This window comes from Silene latifolia, chromosome 2, assembly GCF_048544455.1.
Source record: "Silene latifolia isolate original U9 population chromosome 2, ASM4854445v1, whole genome shotgun sequence".
Lineage (NCBI taxonomy): Eukaryota > Viridiplantae > Streptophyta > Magnoliopsida > Caryophyllales > Caryophyllaceae > Silene > Silene latifolia.
This window is the reverse complement of record NC_133527.1, coordinates 47,870,906-47,892,301: the sequence shown is the minus strand read 5'-3', so window position 1 is coordinate 47,892,301 and position 21,396 is coordinate 47,870,906. Positions and strand designations below refer to the sequence as shown.

Genomic DNA, 21,396 nt, shown 5'->3' with positions numbered 1-21,396 from the left:
TTTACATCACAATAATCTGTAATACCCGCCCTGTTTAAGGACTCGTTGACCGACCTTTTGACCTAACAGACCCGTAACAATGAATATGAGAGAAAATAAGAGACCTGCGTATCTGTTTACTAGACCTAGCAGGGGTTACTCGGCCGAGTAGTGGTAACACTCGACCGAGCATGGCCTACTCGGCCGAGTATGAATATACTCGACCGAGTAGTGCGTCTGTTAACGCGTTATTATAAAACGCGAGATCGTAAACCTTATTTCATTTTTCGACGGTTCCTTATATTTCTAACCCTAATCTCTCTCTCCTACCTATCACCCACCTCTCTATACTCTCTCATCTAGCCTAGACACTAACCCAAGAAAAGGGGAGGGGGGGGGGGGGATCATGCTTGGTGTAATACTGCGTTTAATATTCAATTTGGTGGGTGCCTTACATACTTTTGTATATGCGTTTCATAATTCGTTTGCATTGGTTGGTAGGAGAGGGTAAACTTCGGGACGAAGTTTCTTTTAAGGAGGGTAGACTGTAATACCCGGTATTTTAATATGATATTATATTAGGCCGAGTTACCAGCTGGGTCGTGTAGTGTATTTGTGACTCGGGTAACTATGTGACTCGGGTTTTAATTAATCTAACTAGGCTAGGCCCGTATCGTCTTAATAGCACCTATTCTATACGTATAACTCATCTAACCAAACCCTAATCTCCCTATCACCATATTCACTTTAACCATGAGAAAAGAGAGAAAAGAGAGAAGAGGGAGCAGTGTGTGAAGAACTCGTGAGGCATTGCGAGGCGATTTCTCAGCCTATTCTCATCCTATTTCGTAAGTAGACTATCCTATTACCTCTTTATTCAATTATTAGCATAATTATAGTAGTATTGGAATAGGTTTCGTAACCCTAGAAATTGGTTTGGGGGTTTTGATTATAAATTGTATGAGATAAATGAATAAAATAGTTACAGCAATTTACAGACTCGTTGGTCTGTGTTATTTGAGTGTTTTACCTGTCTTAAAGTCGTAGGATGCAAAAAAGTTAAAGAAGAGACTCATATTTATTCCAAGCCTAGTTTATGCCTGTGAAATTTGGTAGCATTTCACCGTGTAGTTTTTCCTGAATAAATTATTTGTGAACGTCTATCTAAAAATTCCGCGAATCAGTAGAGGCTAGAAGATTACTTCTAAAACATAATTTAGATATTGAATTGGTGCTGGGTATTTTTCATATATTTAATTTAAAGAGTTTAGATGAGTTAGGCGTTGGTTTTACTTAAAAATCATTTGTCAAACTCGTTTTATGAGTCTTTACTTTTTATGCGACGAATTATGTCAGCCTTTGGAAATCAGTCTGGAAACCATCGATATGTTTGGATTTGGGAAAAGTATATGAGATAAGAACTGTAGATTAGAGTGTTATGGTTCCAACCCAATTGGCCTCGCATCGATTTAATTTTCCTAGAATTAGTTATGTATTTTATAGCAAGTCTGTCCGGTTCTGGAAAATAAGAAAAGTCGAATTTGCCCTATAAGTTAAGGTTTCTATTGAGTTATGATGAGTCTTGTTTAGGTGCATGATTAATTGATAAAATGGGTTAAGTTTCTTGTCGGTTTAGTAATCGTATGCTATTAATATTAGGTGGTGATTTAAAGTCGAGTATTTACGAGTCTTTGGATTAAATTCTTATTGCTATATATCGAGAGGGCGAGTTTGTTGTGGAATATTCGAGCACCGACTATTTGACTGCGATCGAGGTAGGGAATACACTGATTGAGTTCTTACGATTATAAAGAGTTGGCATGTTCGGTGATTATATGACATATCTGATTATCTTATTTATCTTGTTGAGCATTATTGTTTCATACGTTTCATACATTGCATTTGCATCGGAGTTGGAGTTGGAGGAGATGAGATTATTGCGATTAAGGCCCAGGCGGGTTCTGCGGGACTTGCCCGATGTCCTCGCCTTTAGCTGGTATATCGACGACGGTCGATTGATATAGTCTGCCGGGGATCGGTATGGTTTGGGCGTTCGGGGATGTGTGTGATGGAGTTGAGATTGGAGGATCATATCATTGCATTCTTTATTATATCGTATTACCTACTCAACCTCGCGGTTGACCATGTGTATTCGTGTACGCCTGTGATGATCCATTTTTGGGAGCGAGATTTGACGGGTTGTTGAGACATACTGGATGGCGCGGGGAGCGAGCATGGATCACCCGACTTAGAGCTAGCCATTTTTATTTCGGTTTAGCTATCGAGACTTATTTTCGGTTTTGAGACATGTTCCATTTGAGTTGTAAACATTTATAACTTTCTATTTAAAGTATTGTTTATTTTTCCTTTGTTATCTCTTGCCTCGGGTTTCGAGATGGTAACACCCTTCTTTATCCGAGGAGTCCTAGTCCAGGCCCTTAAATAAATGGGGGTGTTACAAAGTTATATCGAGCGAACGATCCTCGAGGCCTAAACCAATGAACCCAATGAACGTAGGATGTGTCTAAATAAAATGAACCTCTGGGAATAAACTGTTAGGAGCTCACAGTGCGGTTAAGAAGGCGCCCTTAATGCGTGCTCTTTTGCCCTCTCAGTTTTGAACCAGGTAACCCGAGATAAATTGAGTGAATGGGGGTAGTTAGAAGGAAAACCTTGGATATAATCGAGTTGATGTATACCTTGAGACCCATATACTCTAACCATTCTGCAGGACAACGTTACGGTAAGTATTTTGTATGAATGATGACGTGATCATATGATGTTGTGGAGATGAGAAATAAATTTTCGTGTTCAGGTTGATAATCAATGAAGTGTTGGATTGTGGTAATCGTGAGCGTGAAAATAATTGCGAATTGATGATATTTATCTGGATGGATGTTGAATGACGTGTTTATAGTGCTATTATGTCTAGCGATATGCGGTTATGTGATCCCGAAGCCATGCTAGTATAGTATTGTGATAGTAATCAGAAACACTATTGAATTGCATGTTTCTAGTCATAGCAATCGTGATTTAGATGTAAGGAGTAGATCGAGATGCGAAGGAATTCTATGGGATAGATGTTTACGTAAGTACAAAGTGCGAGATTTAAGTTGGGATGGGTTAGTATACATAGTATGTTCATAAGAGCTTGTAACATAGTAAAGAATGACCTAGTGCTGAAACTCGTTTTGTTTGATTTTACTCTTTAATTGACCTTACTGCCATTTCTTTTCTGTTTATTGCCTATGGATGAAAATTTTATGAGAGATAGCCTCGTGAGTTAGTGTTCATTTGGTGTTGGTTTCATGCTTATAGGATATACGGATTAGGAGTAATAAATATTTTAGTTGGCTATGGTCAGGAAGTTCCTGTGCAATGATGTTTTGATCAACGATTTTGTAAAAATCCTCATTTAAATTGTATTAATAATTTTTGCATAATTCCAACTCCATCGATCAGAAGATTCGCATATGTTTTCAAATTGATAAGCCACGAAAATTCTTGATGTCTCTATATTAAATGGTAAGTTTTGCAAACTGACCCAAGTTTTGGACCAATTGCTGTCACATACTTGTTTGGACCAACTGAGTTGTAAAATTTGTTATAAATAAATTCCTTAAGCTTTGCAATTGATTCTCTTTCCTATGATTAGTTAATTCATTATATTTCCTAAAAACGATAATAGCTCGCGAAATAGCTAAGCGGTTATTTAGTTATGAATTTTGAAAGTTGTTGCATGATGTTTGATTGTTGAAATTGTAAGTTATGTGAGTTCATATAAAAGTTTAATCAAATATGAATTATGTGATGTAACCATGTTTTAAGGAGGACATGAATTGGCATATGGTGTAGGATTGAGTGAATGTGTGATGTTTCGTTGTTAATATATTATTTAAATTGTATGCTTAAGATGTGGCACATTAAATGCGGGATAGTTCCGGTAAAGAAGGATTAGATATCACCTAATAATGAATTTTGAGTTTAAGAATAAAGCTTGATATTTGAAATGATGAAAAATGTTTGGATGTTTGTTGGCTCAAGGTGTTGGGTTCTGGTCTAAAGGTAGTAGCTATTCTGATTGGTGTGATTATTAAATATGAGTATGCATAATTAATCCCGAGAGATAACTTCATTTTGTGTATATTAAGGATGTTTAACTAGTTTAGAGACCTCGAAACTTGTCAATTGTGATGTGGATGTTAAAGCGACTTGGTTGGTTATAAATTTATATGAAGTAATGAGGAATGTTAATCTTGGATTTATTTGATAAAATGTTTGACATGGACAGTGAAAATAGAGTGTAGAGAAGAGCAAACCGTGAGTCACGAGTCAAACTGATTAATTTGTATACCAATAGTATACCATGTTTCGAATTGATAATTGTGATCATTATAAGATACCGTGAAGCAACAAAGAACTAAGTTGTATTAAGCAAGTATGTGTAATATAACTATTAATACTCAATTGGAATTTCAGTTGTTTGACTTCTACATTATTAAGTTAATTACTCATGACGCACAGTCGATGGTTCCGTAAGGAGTTTAACTGGGAATTTTATAATGTGCCGCCGATCTAAACTAATAATCTTCTTATATTGACTATATGGTTAGACTCTTGTCTAGTTCTTATGACGTGATAAATCGTTTTAAAATTTAACATGTGATTGAGTTGGTACTTATACTTGTGTGTGACCATGCAACCTGTGTTAAATAGATCTGTAATAAAGAGGTAAAATTTTGATTGAACACAGTTAATTTGTAGTTACTTGCTTTACATTATGGTACGAATCGTATGCCTTGATGAGACGTCACCAGGGAATGTGTACTATCTAAAAGGTCTCCGATTAAATGTTGTAGTCGTGTTAGCCGTGAATATAACTGAGTAAAGAAGTGCAACTAAAATCCTGATGTTGAGGTAATAGTCGTTCATTAGTAAAGATAGGACTGAAATGAATAAGATGAACCTGTAAATTATGAAATATGAGTCGACACCTAAGCTTGTATTGTTTGAAGGAATTTAATTAAGTTTATCTGATTTTGAGTTTCGTAGTAAGCCGTAAATGGATTCTATGGACGGCTCTGTTATAAGATTTATGATAAGAAAGTTATTCACCGTCCAGTATGAAAGTAAAAGTTTTGAAAATGAAGTTAAATTTTGTCGTGTGAGTATAAATTCGGAATGAGATTTCGGCCGATTAATGCGGTTGTATGGTTTCTTGATATTTGCTAGTCTGGAGGAATGAAGCTAGAACGGAGTCACAAATAGTGGGTTAATTTAGTCATGTTGTTCGTTCATGTAGTGAATTGGTGGGTTGTGGTTAGTTAAGAATGTCAAAACGGGAAATGTAATGTGGTGATTTAAGTGAGTTATGTGTTAACATGGTATGTTGATATTAGCATGATATGTAATGAATATTTGTAAAATTGGTGTAGTTAAATACATTTAATCTTTTATGTCATTGTGTTGGGTGCAGTTTAAATATATTTAACACCAAGAACAAAATTATATGTATGATAGTCTTGTATGTTAACTATCCAATATCGCTGTTTACTCGCTTGATTGACTCGACCAATAAGTTTGTAAAATTTGCCAATTAATGTGCATTCGTCATTCGTGAATAAATTCCAAACCCTTTGTTATGAGGATTAAAAATATTTATAGGATGATAAGTACTGCAAAACTGGTTGTCTTCATTTTATTGGTGATTCGTGTCTTGACCTAAATGCATACGATTATGTAAAGGAAAGTCGATGGACCTATTAGGTTACAAATTTTCATAAATTGATTTATTAAGTTTTGACCCTAATTCTTTTCTTATGTTGATTGATTCCCTATGTTTCTAAGGTATGAGATTACAATGATTAGTGAAATGAATAATTACTAATGATTTTTACTGGTAACCTTGTAAAGCATTGTTCCATTCATAATTTGATTATTCACATGAATAAATGTTACCAATATTTCTTGGAAAATATGCTGCCACGAGAATACGCCGGATAGGATTATCGTGGTATGTTACGTTAGTGATCTTGCTTAGTAACCTTGATGAAACGATGTATTTGACATGAACCATATGTGAGCACCTAGGCATCTTCATCTTTGTAACCTGAGTAGTAATGTATAAATTAGATTGACAAGCAGATCCTGTGAATGTTATTGCATGTATTGATTGATATGAAGAGTGTCTAGATTAATACTGAAATGTCTTAAGTTATTCAACGTGGCTTTTGCTCCGATCCGTGGCGATGTGCTGTAGCAGCAGTACTATAGCTTCCTTGAGAGAGCTTGTATATTGATTGTCTTTAGTAGGGATTAGTTAACTTGAGCGTGAGTTGCGAATCTTTTATCCTCATTCAGTTGTTAGCAGTAGTTTGAGAACTTTTGTTATAATAATGAAGGTTACGGGGACGTAACCATGTTTAAGGAGGGTAGGATTGTAAAATCTTTATACCTTCATGTGTGATTTCTCAGTTTGGCTATATTGGTTATGCGTTGTGTGGGTTATGTTGGAGTATTTCATGATGTGTTTCTGTTATGGTTAAACTTCGGGGACGAAGTTTATTTTAAGGAGGGTGGAATGTAATACTGCGTTTAATAATCAATTTGGTGGGTGCCTTACATACTTTTGTATATGCGTTTCATAATTCATTTGCGTTGGTTGGTAGGAGAGGGTAAACTTCGGGACGAAGTTTCTTTTAAGGAGGGTAGACTGTAATACCCGGTATTTTAATATGATATTATATTAGGCCGAGTTACCAGCTGGGTCGTGTAGTGTATTTGTGACTCGGGTAACTATGTGACTCGGGTTTTAATTAATCTAACTAGGCTAGGCCCGTATCGTCTTAATAGCACCTATTCTATACGTATAACTCATCTAACCAAACCCTAATCTCCCTATCACCATATTCACTTTAACCATGAGAAAAGAGAGAAAAGAGAGAAGAGGGAGCCGTGTGTGAAGAACTCGTGAGGCATTGCGAGGCGATTTCTCAGCCTATTCTCATCCTATTTCGTAAGTAGACTATCCTATTACCTCTTTATTCAATTATTAGCATAATTATAGTAGTATTGGAATAATTTTTGTAACCCTAGAAATTGGTTTGGGGGTTTTGATTATAAATTGTATGAGATAAATGAATAAAATAGTTACAGCAATTTACAGACTCGTTGGTCTGTGTTATTTGAGTGTTTTACCTGTCTTAAATTCGTCGGATGCAAAAAGTTAAAGAAGAGACTCATATTTATTCCAAGCCTAGTTTATGCCTGTGAAATTTGGTAGCATTTCACCGTGTAGTTTTTCCTGAATAAATTATTTGTGAACGTCTATCTAAAAGGTCCGCGAATCAGTAGAGGCTAGAAGATTACTTCTAAAACATAATTTAGATGTTGAATTGGTGCTGGGTCTTTTTCATATATTTAATTTAAAGAGTTTAGATGAGTTAGGCGTTGGTTTTACTTAAAAATCATTTGTCAAACTCGTTTTATGAGTCTTTACTTTTTATGCGACGAATTATGTCAGCCTTTGGAAATCAGTCTGGAAACCATCGATATGTTTGGATTTGGGAAAAGTATATGAGATAAGAACTGTAGATTAGAGTGTTATGGTTCCAACCCAATTGGCCTCGCATCGATTTAATTTTCCTAGAATTAGTTATGTATTTTATAGCAAGTCTGTCCGGTTCTGGAAAATAAGAAAAGTCGAATTTGCCTTATAAGTTAAGGTTTCTATTGAGTTATGATGAGTCTTGTTTAGGTGCATGATTAATTGATAAAATGGGTTAAGTTTCTTATCGGTTTAGTAATCGTATGCTATTAATATTAGGTGGTGATTTCCGAGTCGAGTATTTCCGAGCTGCTGGATTAAATTCTTATTGCTATATATCGAGAGGGCGAGTTTGTTGTGGAATATTGCGAGCACCGACTATTTGACTGCGATCTGCGAGGTAGGGGAATATCTTGATTGAGTTCTTACGATTATAAAGAGTTGGCATGTTCGGTGATTATATGACATATCTGATTATCTTATTTATCTTGTTGAGCATTATTGTTTCATACGTTTCATACATTGCATTTGCATCGGAGTTGGAGTTGGAGGAGATGAGATTATTGCGATTAAGGCCCAGGCGGGTTCTGCAAGACTTGCCCTGGTGTCCTCGGCTTTAGCTGGTATATCGACGACGGTCGATTGATATAACTGCCGGGGATCGGTATGGTGGGCGTTCGAGGATGTGTGTGATGGAGTTGAGATTGGAGGATCATATCATTGCATTCTTTATTATATCGTATTACCTACTCAACCTTGCGGTTGACCTTGTGTATTCGTGTACGCTTTGTGATGATCCATTTCTTGGGAGCAGATTGTGAGTTGTTGAGACATACTGAGCTGGCGGGGAGCGAGCATGGATCATCTGACTTAGAGCTAGCCCATTTTTATTTCAGTTTAGCTATCAGACTTATTTTCAGTTTTGAGACATGTTCCATTTGAGTTGTAAACATTTATAACTTTCTATTTAAAGTACTGTTTATTTTTCCTTTGTTATCTATTGCCTCGGGTTTCCGAGATGGTAACACCCTTCTTTATCTGAGGAGTCCTAGTCCAGGCCCTTAAATAAATGGGGGTGTTACACTTGGAGTCTTCGAGTCGGGATGTCATCGTTGCCGACTTCGGTCCGCGTCTCAAGGTAAGTCGTTGTTTCGTTGTTGTCTTTCAGTAGGTTTTTGGGTGGTCGAGTAATAGGATATGATTACTACTTGTAGGATTCGCCTCAGAGTCTTGCTTGGCTAGTTGTTGATGCACTTTCACGGATTTGCGATAAGGTAGGGTTTCCCTACTCGGTTTACTGTTTAATTGATTTAAGATATGTGTTGTAATTGTTTGTACGATTTATATTGTGATTAATTGTTGTTGTTGGGTTGGAGTTTGATGTTGGTGTTGAGATGGTTGATGATGTTCGCGAGGTGCGTCCTCGGCTGAGTGGAGTCACTTGCGGGAGTAACTTCACGCCCTAGTTTCGCCCTTTGTGGAACCCGCCACAGGAGGGAATGTGCACATTAATGAATAGGGTTATCGCTTGTTGATGAGCGGGGGCTTAAGTGGGCAAGGCTGTGGTCCCCCATTAGCACGGCTACATATTTTAGTGTGTAGTCAGTTACGAGATGTGATTGGGAGTTGGAGGTGGATTGTGTAATAGCTGTTTATATTTATCTTTATCTTACCTTGTCTTATCTTGATTGTTCAGTGAACTGACCCCGTATTGTGTTTTCAAAACTATGGTGATCCATTCGGGGATGGTGAGCAGTTGGCTTAGCAGGTACAGCTAGTCTTGATGCTTGCGGGACATGAAAGGGAATCGAGTCATCACGCTACCGAAGTACATGTCACCGTCACCCACACTTAGTAGTCTTTATAGTTATTCATGTTGTATCCTGTCACGCTGTTCTACGATGTAAAGTCTTAAGCTATTTAATAAATTTTCTTCTATTATTTATTTGATCTACTACCACGGGAAACTAAGATGGTAGCACCTTTATACACTGGGGCGGTCCTTGGTAAGGCACCTTGGTGTATGGGGGTGTTACAAAGTGGTATTAGAGCGACAATTTTGGAACCTGAACCAATGAACCAAATGAATGTAGGGTGTCAAATTAAAATGAACCTGGTGTATGTGTGTTGGGAGCACCTTATGTCGTTTTTGGGTGAGAAGACGCCCTCATCTCAGAATTTCGGCCCCAATGTGAAAGGGTAGATGTATAAGAGTGTCTATGTGCCAGTGTGTGTGTCCAATGTGTATGCATGTAGTAGCCTATGTGGTAATGTGGGAATGCAGTGTAAACTATGGGGACATACACAATTTGGACAAACCCTGAAACAGACAAATGAGCAATTCTCGGGGAATGCAATAAACTTGAGTATTTTTGTAAAAATTGTAAATGGACTTGAAAAATTCTGAAAATTGGTGACAATTTAGTTAATATGGTAAACTTAAACTGTGCCAAAATTCAGAATTTTACAAACACTCTAAGTATTTTTAACAATTAGAAAACCAGGCTGACAGAGATTGATTCTAAGTCAGTTTTCTCAGCTAAATTAAATGACTCTTTTTGTGACTAGAAACCAGGATATAATTATCAAATTCACCCTCAAGCAAGAACTGAGGTTAAACTTAATAATTTGGGGAGCCTGGAATGAATTTACTCAAGCAAGCACAGAGCAAACCCAAAACAAACAGACAATGCACCTAAAACAGCTCAAGCAAGCACATACCTATTATAAGTAACACCACAGATCCTTAATCACCTTCTAAGCAAGCACAATAAGATATTAAGTCTGACTTACAACTAAGACTTAACAAAGTTAATAAGATTTGCAATTTTTGAGAGAAATCTCAAGGTTTTTTTCATTAATCAAAGTCTGAGTAAAACAGACTGAGGAAGGGTCCTTATATAGGCCTCTCCTATGAAGTTTCAGTACGAATAAACCCTAGATATCTCCATCTAAGGGCCAGGATTAATCTTAGGAAGAAAACAAGAGTAGCAGAATTATTTTACAACGGATACAAAAGGAAATTAAAGCAAACTGAACAAGAACAAAAGAGCTGCAGGTTGATAGTGACAGGCTGTCCTTGGCTGTTGTATTTCTTTGGCTGGTTGTTGAAGGTCAAATGGCTTTGGTCTAGGCACCATTTGTGGCTCAAGGCTCTATTTGACGAATGCTGAAATAGGCCAAGAGTTTCTTTGTTGAGAGTTTTTCCCTTATTTGGCTAAAAATGGCAACTTTTCTTTATCTGAATTACCCTCCTGCAACTAGCTTTTCAGTCTGATTTTCTGTGCAATGCTTTAGGAATTGAGCCTGGATCCTTAGGATTAATTTGTGATTAGTTGAACAAAGATTCAGCTGGCCAAGGTGGCAGCTGGTGGCTAGCCTGAATCGTGCACTTATGACCTGATGAACTTAGACTGACAGTTGGTGATGCCTGGGTGTTGTTGCTGTGACTGTTGTTGGCTTGGTTTGTGCCTGGTGTACCTGGCAAGATAAGGGTGTGCTTGGTTTGTCCCTGGCCATCCTCTAAAAGATTGTTACCATGGCTAACAACTCCTGCTGCAACCCCCCCGGTTGAACAGGGCTTGACCTCAAGCCTAGATCCTCCTCCTGCTCAGAATCTTCATAGAATGGAATGAGAACCCACATTGAATGTTCCATGAACTCCATAGTCCCCTGGCAGGTCAATCCTGTAAGCATTTGGACCAATTCTTTCCAAGACCTCAAATGGTCCATCTGCCCTAGGCATAAGCTTGTTCTTTCTTTTTGAGGGAAATCTTTCTTTCCCGAGTTGTAGCCAGACCAGATCTCCTGCCTCAAATTCCTTCTTCTTTCTAGGCTTCTTGTATTGTTTTTTGTACAGTTCATTGGACTTTTCAATTTGCCTTTTCACAGACTCATGTAACTTCAGCAGTTGTTCAGCTGTTCTTTTAGCATATGTATTAAACTCTCCCTTTGGGACAGAAGACAAGTTCAAGGGCATAAGTGAATTAATCCCATAGACTACCTCAAAAGGACTGTGACTAGTAGTAATAGATGGTGCTCTGTTGAATGCAAATTCAGCTGTAGCTAGCTTTAGATCCCAATCTTTCAAGGTCTTGCTGACTAGACACCAGAGTATCCTCCCCAAAGTTTTGTTGGTGACCTCAGTTTGGCCATCTGTTTGTGGGTGGTGGGAGGTACTGAATAAGAGCTTTGTCTTCAGCAGCTTCCATATGGTCTTCCAGAAGTAGCTCATGAATTTAGTATCCATGTTTGATACAATTGTCTTAAGAACCCTATGGAGCCTTACAACTTCCCTGAAATATAGCTCAGCAACACTGGCAGCATCCTCAGTTTTCTTGCAGGATATAAAATGAGCCATCTTGTTGAATCTATCCACAACCACCATGATTGAGTCCTTGCCTCTCTGTGTTCTAGGCAGGGCCACAATGAAATCAAGGCTCACATCTTCCCAAGGTTTATCAGGGACAGGCAGTGGAGTGTATGGCCCTGCTTGGAAGGAGCTCTTGGCTTTCTGGCATGTAGAGCACCTTCTAAGGACTGCTTGAACATCTCCTATCATCCTTGGCTAGTAAAATTGATCCTGTAAGATCTCTAGGGTTTTATGGACCCCAAAATGTCCCCCTAGTCCTCCTGAATGAACTTCCCTGATCAGCAAATCCCTGTAGGATCCTCTTGGTACACACAACTTGTTACCATGAAACAGATAACCTTCCTGCAGTAGATATCTCTTTCCCTGAGCTGGTCCTCCCTCTGTATGAGTGATCCATTCCTCGGAGAAATCAGGATCCTCTTTATACATCTCTTTCATGAACTCAAACCCAAGGACCTTGTTACTCATCACAACTAACAAAGAGTGCCTTCTGGATAGGGCATCAGCTACCACATTTTGTTTTCCTTCCTTGTATTTGCTTGAAAAGGTGAAAGCTTGTAGGAATTCCACCCATTTAGCATGCCTATGGCTCAGTTTGTGTTGGCCATTGATGTACTTTAGGGCCTCATGATCTGAATGTAACATAAATGGCCTAAGTTTTAGGTAGTGACTCCAGTGTGTAAGGGCTCTTATGATTGCATAGAACTCCTTGTCATAAGTTGAATAGTTCAACTTGGCTCCATTCAACTTTTCACTGAAGTATGCCACATGTCTCTGGCCTTGGATCAGGACAGCTCCTACCCCAACTCCACTAGAATCACATTCTACTTCAAATAATTGTTCAAAGTCAGGCAACTTTAGAATGGGAGTCTCACACATCAACTTCTTGATTTTCTCAAGGACTGATGAACAGCCTCAGTCCATTGGAAATCTCATTTCCTCATACACTCAGTGATTGGTGCCACAACTGAGCTAAAATTCTTAATGAACCACCGGTAAAAAGATGTTAAGTGTGAACAATGGGGGGCCCACGGTGGTCGCTTGGGAAACAAGCGTTTGCATTTGTGGGGTCGCCATCAATTTTTATGGGATATTGGAACCGTTCGAATACCTCGTGTCATGTCAAGACACAAAGTAGTGACATGAACACTAAGAACTCGTTACCCTTAGCATTCGATGTCTAGAATGACTCTCGTGGATGCCAATGAACATGAATGTTCACAGAGATCTGGAGTAAGGGGTGAGGTTACGTATTAGGAAGCTCTTTAATCGAACACCTAATCCCGCCCATCTCGATAGCGGCCTCTACTAATGATTAGGGAAGTTATTCGTACTTGATATGTTGTCGATTATATGCATGCAATGCAACAAATAACGTTTTAAACCTAGCATGTGATAGTTAACAAAGTCGCTGAACATGTAATTTAGCACTCAATGATGTCGAAGTTGTTGGAATGAGTGTCCTCCGACAATAATGCGATCACAACTGTCGATCATGATGATCAAATGTTTAAGTCTCATTTCAAGAATACAATTGGGAAGTAATATTTTACTGTCAACTGGTCCACACATATCGGTAATGATTGGCTGACTAGAGTTTGACATTACTGTCGTGCAACGGTGGTGATCAGTTGATCCCCTTAGGTCATACCTAAAGGGTAACTGTAATACTCCGTATTTATAAGTCTTGGGGTACTCTATCGAGTAGGCCTTACTCTGTCGAGTAAGGGTAAGTTGCGTTTTAGAAAAGTTTCTGACCTGTAGGGTACTCTATCAAGTAGCCTTAGGTACTCGATAGAGTAAGGGGGTACTCCATCAAGTAGCCTTAGGTACTCGATAGAGTAAGGGGGTACTCTATCAAGTAGCCTTAGGTACTCGATAGAGTAAGGGGGTACTCTATCGAGTAGCCTTAGGTACTCGATAGAGTAAGGGGGTACTCGATCGAGTAGCCTTGGGTACTCGATCGAGTAGCCGGTTTTACGGGGAGTTTTCTCGGGTTTTGTTAATTATGCGATTAAGGTATATAAGCTTTGTCGTCATTATTCTAAATCACTTTTGCAAAACCTAAATTACTGTTTAAGAGAGAAAGCAAGCAAGTTCTTCATTCTAATCGCATAATTAGCAATCCCCGGAGTCTGGAAGGTCAGTTCGCGTCGTTGGTTATACCGTTGAATTCCTTGCGTCGAGGGTAAGATCTATGTACCCTTTTTATTGTCTTTCCTTTGATTTGGTTAAACCCTAATTTAGAGATTTGGGGGTTTATGTGTAGTATGTGATTTGGTAGCCTCTATATGTTGTATGATAAGAGGAGGGTTCATAGAGGAAGCTTTTTGACTCAGCAGTAGAGACCGTCTGATTGTGTGCTTACCATGTAGGATTTCCTACTCAGTATTAGTCCCATAATGGGATATTGGTTGATGTATTGTGTTTGGTTGTTTGATATAGTAATTGTATTGTGATTGTGGTTGTGATCGTTGTTGATGGTTCGCGAGGCGTGGCCTCGGCTGAGTGGGGTCACTTGCGGGAGTGGCTTCACGCCCTAGTTTCGCCTTCTGTGGAACCCGCCAAAGAAGGGATGTGCACATTAATGGACAGGGTTATCGCTCACTATGTGGAGCGGGGATTTGGTGGGTACGGCTGCGGCCCCCCACTGGCAGGGCTGGTCCAGTGGACAGTCGGTGATTGAGATTGTTGGGATTGGTGTGGGTGTGTGTGTGTGTGTGACGGTTAAGCTGTCTGTTTATCTTATTGTTGATATATTGAATTGTGTGATTAGTACTGACCCCGTTTAAATGTTTTAAAAACTGTGGTGATCCATTCGGGGGTGGTGAGCAGTTATTGAGCAGGTATGATATGACGCGTATGGGATAGCTGGGATGAGTCATCACGTGGCGTTAGAAGTCTTTCATTTGTGTCGACGGTGTCTTATAGCTTTGATAGTTTTTTAGCAAAGAGACCGTCCGAGAATGTTGTATTTCAGTTTATTAGTTTTGGTTTTGAACATGTAATCACTTAAACTATTTACTTTTAAATATGTTTCTTTATTGTCTTATGAATATCATTGCCTCCGGTAACCGAGATGGTGACATCCTTATACCTGAGTGGTCCTGGTAAGGCACTTGGAGTATGGGGGTGTTACAGTAACACTCTTAATTGATTATTTAATTGATCGTATGACGATACAAGTTAATTAAATTACTTAAAATTGACGGACGATTTTGGAAGTAATATTTACGTTTACCTCATCTCTAACCTTTTTTCAAAATAAACTAAGTTTTCAATATCCCGTCACGTCTCCGAACGGTCGTAACTTACTCCCGGAGAGTCCGATTGGGGCGGATTTTATTTTTCAAATTTATTATCTCGGCGAGATCTACGCGTTTAAATCATTAAATCAAGAAAATTTAGAGCTAAAATACCGTGAAAAAGAAAAAAAGAAAAAAAGGGGTACAACACGAGGCCTTCCTAGGACGTCACCCATCCTAGTACTACTCTCGCCCAAGCACGCTTAACTGCGGAATTCTGATGGGATCCGGTGCATTAGTGCTGGTATGATGGCACCCATACACTTTCCTCACAAATTTCATTATATTACCTCATCTCTAGCCTTTTTTCAACATAAACTAAGTTTTCAATATCCCGTCACGTCTCCGAACGGTTGTAACTTGCTCCCGGAGAGTCCGATTGGGGCGGATTTTTTTGTCAAATTTATTATCTCGACGAGATCTACGCGTTTAACTCATTAAATCAAGAAAATTTTGAGCAAAAATATCGTGAAAAAATGAAAAAAACAAAAAAACGGGGTGCAACACGAGGCCTTCCCAGGAGGTCACCCATCCTAGTACTACTCTCGCCCAAGCACGCTTATCTGCGGAGTTCTAATGGGATCCGGTGCATTAGTGCTGGTATGATCGCACCCATACACTTTCCTCACAAATTTCATTATATTACCTCATCTCTAGCTTTTTTTCAACATAAACTAATTTTTAAATATCCCGTCACGTCTCTGAACGGTCGTAACTTGCTTCCGGAGAGTCCGATTGAGGCAGATTTTTTTTTTCAAATTTATTATCTCGACGAGATCTACGCGTTCGACTCATTAAATCAAGAAAATTTAGAGCTAAAATACCGTGAAAAAATGAAAAAAAAAGGCGTGCAACACGAGGCCTTCTCTGGAGGACACCCATCCTAGTACTACTCTCGCCCAAGAAAGCTTAACTGCGGAGTTCTGATGGGATCCAGTGCATTAGTGCTGGTATGATCGCACCCATACACTTTCCTCACAAATTTCATTATATTACCTCCTCTCTAGCCTTTTTTCAACAGAAACTAAGTTTTCAATATCCCGTCACGTCTCTGAACGGTCGTAACTTGCTCCCGGAGAGTCCTATTGGGGCAGATTTTTTTTCCAAATTAAGAAAAAAAGGGGTGCAACACGAGGCCTTCCCAGGAGTTCACTCTTCCTAGTACTACTCTCGCCCAAGCACGCTTAACTGCGAAGTTCTGATGGATCCAGTGCATTAGTGCTGGTATGATCGCACCCATACACTTTCCTCACAAATTTCATTATATTACCTCATCTCTAGCCTTTTTAAACACAAACTAAGTTTTCAATATCCCGTCACGTCTCCGAACGGTCGTAACCTGCTCCCGGAGAGTCCGATTGGGGCGGATATTTTTTCAAATTAAGAAAAAAAAAAGGGTGCAACACGAGGCCTTCCCAGGAGGTCACCCATCCTAGTACTACTCTCGCCCAAGCACGCTTAACTGCGGAGTTCTGATGGGATCCGGTGCATTAGTGCTGGTATGATCGCACCCATACACTTTCCTCACAAATTTCATTATATTACCTCATCTCTAGCCTTTTTTCAACATAAACAAAGTTTTTAATATCCCGTCACGTCTCCGAACGGTCGTAACTTGCTCCCGGAGAGTCCGATTGGGGCGGAATTTTTTTTCAAATTTATTATCTCGACGAGATCTACGCGTTTAACACATTAAATCAAGAAAATTTCTAGCTAAAATACCGTGAAAAACGAAAAAAAGAAGAAAAAAAGGGGGTGCAACACGAGGCCTTCCCAGGAGGTCACCCATCCGAGTACTACTCTCGCCCAAGCACGCTTAACTGCGGAGTTCTGATGGGATCCGGTGCATTAGTGCTGGTATGATCGCACCCATACACTTTCCTCACAAATTTCATTATATTACCTCATCTCTAGCCTTTTTTCAACATAAACCAAGTTTTAAATATCCCGTCACGTCTCCGAACGGTCGTAACTTGCTCCCAAAGAGTCCGATTGGGGCGGATATTTTTTTCAAATTTATTATCTCGACGAGATCTACGCGTTTAACTCATTAAATCAAGAAAATTTAGAGCTAAAATACCGTGAAAAAACGAAAAAAAGAAAAAAAGGGGGTGCAACACGAGGCCTTCCTAGGAGGTCACCCATCCTAGTACTACTCTTGCCCAAGCACGCTTAACTGCGGAGTTCTGATGGGATCCGGTGCATTAGTGCTGGTACGATCGCACCCATACACTTTCCTCACAAATTTCATTATATTACCTCATCTCTAGCCTTTTTTCAACATAAACCAAGTTTTCAATATCCCGTCACGTCTCCGAACGGTTGTAACTTGCTCCCAGAGAGTCCGATTGGGGCGTATTTTTTTTTCAAATTTATTATCTCGACGAGATCTACGCGTTTAACTCATTAAATCAGAAACATTTAGAGCTAAAATGTGACACCCTCACTTATTGCGGAAAAGTAAACACGTAATTCTAGAATAAAACTGCATGGATATGTTTGTAATAGGTTCATTTGGGTAAAAACCTGTAATTTTTAAAACCTGAACCTGTTATAAAGATATCCAAATTGGAAGGTGTCAAACATACAAGGTCTAACTAGAAGTTTCATAACCTAACCATCGCTAAAGTCGCGAATAGCAAATTATACAACCAAATGTAAAAGAGGGAGACATATGTCCCTAAAATGTATGTGACATAAAAAGGGTTTAAGGGTCACAATAAAATAAAACCAGTCTAGGTCCCAAGGTTACTTTGCTCGCTAGCTCGTCCATGTACCCCATATATGCATCACCTACCTGTCATTCGCATTTTATACAAATACGAAAGCCACAGTCAGTGGGGAGTAACTCCGAGTTCTCCCAGCCACGAAATGTCATAATTAATATAACATGTAAACATAATAATATGAATACGAATCACACAATGCCTTAGCATATAGATGCTAGACAATCGTGCTTATCATGTGAACAACAATATAACAACCCATAGTCCTAGCATGTGAATACTAGACCGACTCATACTACACTATCATGTGAATCACATAACATCCAGGAATCCAAACTCTATCAACCATAGCCGGCTTGCATCTCACCTTCTATGATTCATAGAATCATCAAACAAGAAAGGACAATATATCAAAGACAGGCATAAGTTCTTAGTACGGTCAATAGTCATTCTGTAACTCGAGTCTATACCACGAGGTAGGGAAGGTAATCGAACCGGTATCTTGGCTCAGCGGTTAATATTAATAAAACATGGCCAAGACACAACACAACCCTAGCCTAAAATCTGCGCAGACCTAGACATGCGGATACACACCACCGCACCCAAGACCCACAATTTTTTTAAAAACAAAGTGGGTACCCTAAGGAGTCCACCAAAGGGTTGGCTAGTACTTAAGCTGACCACTTACTATCAAAATAAGTAACGAGGTCATGCCCCAATTTGGATATAAATCCACTAGTCAGGAACACAAAGACTATCAAGCAGTGAACATATACTCGTCAAAGACTATAAAGACCTATCTATGATGAAGGCCGAAATACTCACCTAGGACCTAGTCCCAGCTAGTCCCAGCTTGAATACTTTAGCCCACACCACACAAGACAAATAGGACACCCACTTAACCATAAGAGGGCAAAGAGTTCAACTTACCAACATAAATGCTAACATTCTATCATGTGAAAGGCTATATAAATGTCTATTCAGCAGACAATCCAACAATATCCTCAATGTCAATAATAATCCAAATTCCAGCTAACCGTTAATCTCATAATTTATGAGAACAAGCTAAAATGGCAACAAGGCAAGAAGACTGAAGTATAAGGCAACCAATTCATCCAACAACCAACATGTGAAATTATAATTACAAATATCAAGGCATAACATAAAACATCCAATCTCACCTCAAAGACAAACCCTCGACCCGAGTCCCGCGACGGGTCATCGGTCAAATCGAGGTCGATTGTTGGTTTAAACCTAGTTTGACCAAACTCGTTCGGTCAATCTGGCCCAGCTCAGAGTCTTGGCCTACTTTGGCCCAAATCACAAATTTATCGCAATATTATTCTCATGCTATTTCCAATTTTTATCATGTGAAAAACGAAAGTAACACATTATCAATCACCTAAACACTTAACAAACAACAAGCACAACATTAACTACTAATGTGACATTAATTCGTCGAGTAACTCGGAATAGTTACCTTAAGCTAGCAAAGAGACAAGCAATAAACTTGAGAAAGCTTCTAAAACCCAAAATTACTCTTCATCTTCAACCACATATGAGTCACCTAAAATAATAATAATTATGTGAAAGGACGATATTAACGAATTATCGTTATATAAAATATGAGACGGGATTTAAATAACTCGAATAACTCAAACTTGTCTTATAATAATAAATATTCCATTATATAATTTAACATGCCGGTTAAATAAAATATTATGAGTGACGATGAATAATTTACGTTATATGAAATTACGGAATAAAATGTGACAAAGCTCAAGTGACTCATTTATGAGTCCAATAAGCAATCTATAAGGAGTCCAACAATTAAATCACATTAAGCCCAACTTGATACTCATGTAAAATTCAAACATATAATCATGTGAGAAATATAAATATAAATGGGCGGTAGGAAAACAATTTAGGATGCAAAAGTAAGTGACGAAAGTTAAATGAATTAAGGCCGAATACACGTATTTCACGGTCAAAATTAATCTAACCAAGACTACGGCCTAGCCATGGCCGGCACCTGCCCAGCCACGGCCTGGTTGTACCCTCGACATGGCTCAGCCACGGCCTACAAGGCTGGCCACAGTCCCTGCACAGAACAGCCCAGCCAGCTGCACAGAACAGAGTACAAAGCAACAAAAAGATGCAGCCAATCCCTACTGTCCAGCCGTCTTAGGACGGTTTCCTAGGCCAAACCAAGACTAATTTCACCCGTACAAAAGACCCAATCCAAATATGTACATGTACTTGAGACAATAGCAAGAAAGTTGGTTCAATTTAACATAAAGAAACCCGTCAAAACAGCCCGCTAAAACTGCTCGACAAAACCCATTTTCACTATTAAAGAAGCTCATTTGTGACCGTCTTAAGACGAAATTTTAAGCATTAAAATGATAGTATTCACCCAATTAAATTACCCAACATAATCACCCACTTCACCATGAATCCAAAGGTACCAACTTTTCTCAAAATGGATAAATAAAACTTGTATAAAACCGTCTCAAACCAACACCACATGAACATTCAATTATGAAAATTTCCCCAAATTATGACCATACGAGTCTTAGTCAAAGAAATCGACAATTTAAACACAATACTAGAAATCCAATCCCGTAAAAATTCAATCTCAGTTTCGATGAAATAACGTTTGAATAATCGGTTGGTCATACAAAGACAACCTCAAGAACTTGCTTGTCAATGCACCAATTTGCAATCATACGCACCAAATAATATAATACACTACTATGCCTTAATAACGCTCCCACAAATCCTGCTAATCATCTCACGGCTAATACCACACACCATCATCTTATAATTCTTTTCGTGACCCAGATTAATTGCCCCAAAAACTAATGGAAAAGGATTTTCATAAATAGCTCTAAATTATTCCATCAGTATTAACCCGTCTCACAACTAATTAACTTAACAATAGGAAATATAATAGCTAGTATTATAAATAATTCGAGTATCCTATTACCGTTACCTTTAACTCCCGAATTTCCGACTCAAACTGCTCCGGGTCTTCAAATCCTTCATAAAAGGGCAAGAAAACGGAATAAAGAAGCTAAAAGACGACACTTTTATAAGACGGCGAAAGACGAAACCACTACAAAATGGAGACTTTCTTACCTTAAAAGGAGGAGGAAGGAAAGGGGAAGAGAATGGTACAAAAATTACGGAATTTGGTTGAGAATGGAGGCGGGATCTGGGGTTGGAGGTGACGAAAATGGTGTACGTATATGGTTTGTTGCTTCTGTTTGTTTTTCCAAAGAAAAGAAGAGGAAGAAAGAGTCAGGGGGACGGGTGAGGGAGTAATAATAATAATAATAATAATAATAATAATAATAATAATAATAATAATAATGATACACCAGCTAGCTTGAAGCTAGCTACTAATTATACGTACGTTTCTTCATCGTTATGTAATTTCACTCGTTTTTAAAACCGTCTCGAGTT

The 21,396-nt window shown here is 38.7% G+C and overlaps 1 long non-coding RNA gene and 7 other non-coding genes across 8 annotated transcripts; all 8 read right to left on the bottom strand.

Annotated features, from left to right (window-relative positions):
* Nucleotides 1-15,341: 15,341 nt before the first annotated feature.
* On the bottom strand, nt 15,342-15,460 carry LOC141645075 (5S ribosomal RNA). The gene has a single exon (XR_012544668.1). It is a non-coding gene; the product is annotated as a 5S ribosomal RNA (ribosomal RNA).
* A 237-nt stretch (nt 15,461-15,697) lies between these two features.
* LOC141645437 (5S ribosomal RNA) lies at nt 15,698-15,816 on the bottom strand. Its single transcript, XR_012544921.1, has one exon. It is a non-coding gene; the product is annotated as a 5S ribosomal RNA (ribosomal RNA).
* Nucleotides 15,817-16,047: 231 nt separating this feature from the next.
* On the bottom strand, nt 16,048-16,166 carry LOC141645028 (5S ribosomal RNA). The gene has a single exon (XR_012544623.1). It is a non-coding gene; the product is annotated as a 5S ribosomal RNA (ribosomal RNA).
* Nucleotides 16,167-16,322: 156 nt separating this feature from the next.
* LOC141645234 (5S ribosomal RNA) lies at nt 16,323-16,440 on the bottom strand. Its single transcript, XR_012544817.1, has one exon. It is a non-coding gene; the product is annotated as a 5S ribosomal RNA (ribosomal RNA).
* A 156-nt stretch (nt 16,441-16,596) lies between these two features.
* On the bottom strand, nt 16,597-16,715 carry LOC141645057 (5S ribosomal RNA). The gene has a single exon (XR_012544651.1). It is a non-coding gene; the product is annotated as a 5S ribosomal RNA (ribosomal RNA).
* A 239-nt stretch (nt 16,716-16,954) lies between these two features.
* Nucleotides 16,955-17,073, bottom strand: LOC141645334 (5S ribosomal RNA). The gene has a single exon (XR_012544896.1). It is a non-coding gene; the product is annotated as a 5S ribosomal RNA (ribosomal RNA).
* A 237-nt stretch (nt 17,074-17,310) lies between these two features.
* Nucleotides 17,311-17,429, bottom strand: LOC141644456 (5S ribosomal RNA). Its single transcript, XR_012544073.1, has one exon. It is a non-coding gene; the product is annotated as a 5S ribosomal RNA (ribosomal RNA).
* A 367-nt stretch (nt 17,430-17,796) lies between these two features.
* LOC141629505 (uncharacterized) lies at nt 17,797-19,497 on the bottom strand. Its single transcript, XR_012537299.1, has 2 exons — nt 19,409-19,497; nt 17,797-17,999 (listed from the first exon to the last, which is right to left on the bottom strand). It is a non-coding gene; the product is annotated as an uncharacterized LOC141629505 (long non-coding RNA).
* Nucleotides 19,498-21,396: the final 1,899 nt, after the last annotated feature.